Consider the following 1178-nt stretch of genomic DNA (forward strand, 5'->3'; position numbering starts at 1 on the left):
TGATATGGGGAAAGCAGAAGGATGAGCTCATCAGTCTGCTGCTGCTCCTTCATTGTCCAATCACAGGCCAGGGGCAGGAGGGGACTCGTCTCTGGTGCTGAATCTAGTATTAAACTCTCAAACTTTTTTCAAATGAAAGTTTAATGAGCAGCTTTCGGTATGTGGGGAGGAAGTCACTAGGACTTTCCGATGACACATCTGCGCCTTGGCCATAAAAACATTTTCCCAGCAGATAACGGGATAATTACCACGAAATAAAGATTTGGTTGGAGGTGATGATTATATGTATCCAACGTCCCCCCGGACAGACTGAGTCCTCTGAGAACTCGGAATTATCAAGGCGATCGGCCAATAGTGTAAGGGGGGCGGGTTGTGGGGGTCGGGGGGTTCAGAGGTTCATGTGAAGCTCTTTCATCTGAATTCGGATAAACATGGTGATTGGGCAATTCTTCACCGGAGACGTTTCCATAAGCTGCTACATTATGCAACATGTTAACGGAAATGTTCCGTGACGGCCGTCTGCGCTACATTGTAATCACAGATGTTACATAATGTTTCTTTCATGTTGACTCACCCCCGCCATATACAAAGCAGATACAGTCCATGGGACCGGCGGACAGTCCGCCCATCGGCTCCGGTGTAAGAGAACCTGTCCTGGCTGCTCAGGGAGCCTGATACTGAAGATTGATACTTTGATTTCCTCATTGGAAGGGTAATGCTACAAAAACCACACCTCTACGCACACACATACACTATATTGCCAAAAGTATTGGGCCCCTCCCCCTCCAAATCATTGAATTCAGGTGTTCCGTGACATTTCCTGGCTACTAAGTATTCCGCGGTCACCTGTTACTGGGATTATAACATAGTGGAAGCAACTGGGAACAATAGCAACTCAGCCAGGAAGTGGTCGGCCACGTCACATGACAGAGCGGGGTCAGCGCATGCTGAAGCGCACAGTGCGCAGAAGTCGCCAACTGTCTGCAGAGTCAATAGCTACAGACCTCCAAACTCCATGCGGCCTTCAGATTGGCACAACAACAGTGCGTAGAGAGCTTCATGGAACGGGTTTCCATGGCCGAGCAGCTGCATCCAAGCCGCACATCACCAAGTGCAATGCAAAGCGTGGGATGCCGTGGTGTAAAGCACGCCGCCACTGGACTCTAGAGAAGAGGAGA

The sequence above is a fragment of the Nanorana parkeri genome, unplaced genomic scaffold, assembly GCF_000935625.1.
Source record: "Nanorana parkeri isolate BGI_ZX_2015 unplaced genomic scaffold, ASM93562v1 scaffold748, whole genome shotgun sequence".
NCBI classification, from domain to species: Eukaryota; Metazoa; Chordata; class Amphibia; order Anura; family Dicroglossidae; genus Nanorana; species Nanorana parkeri.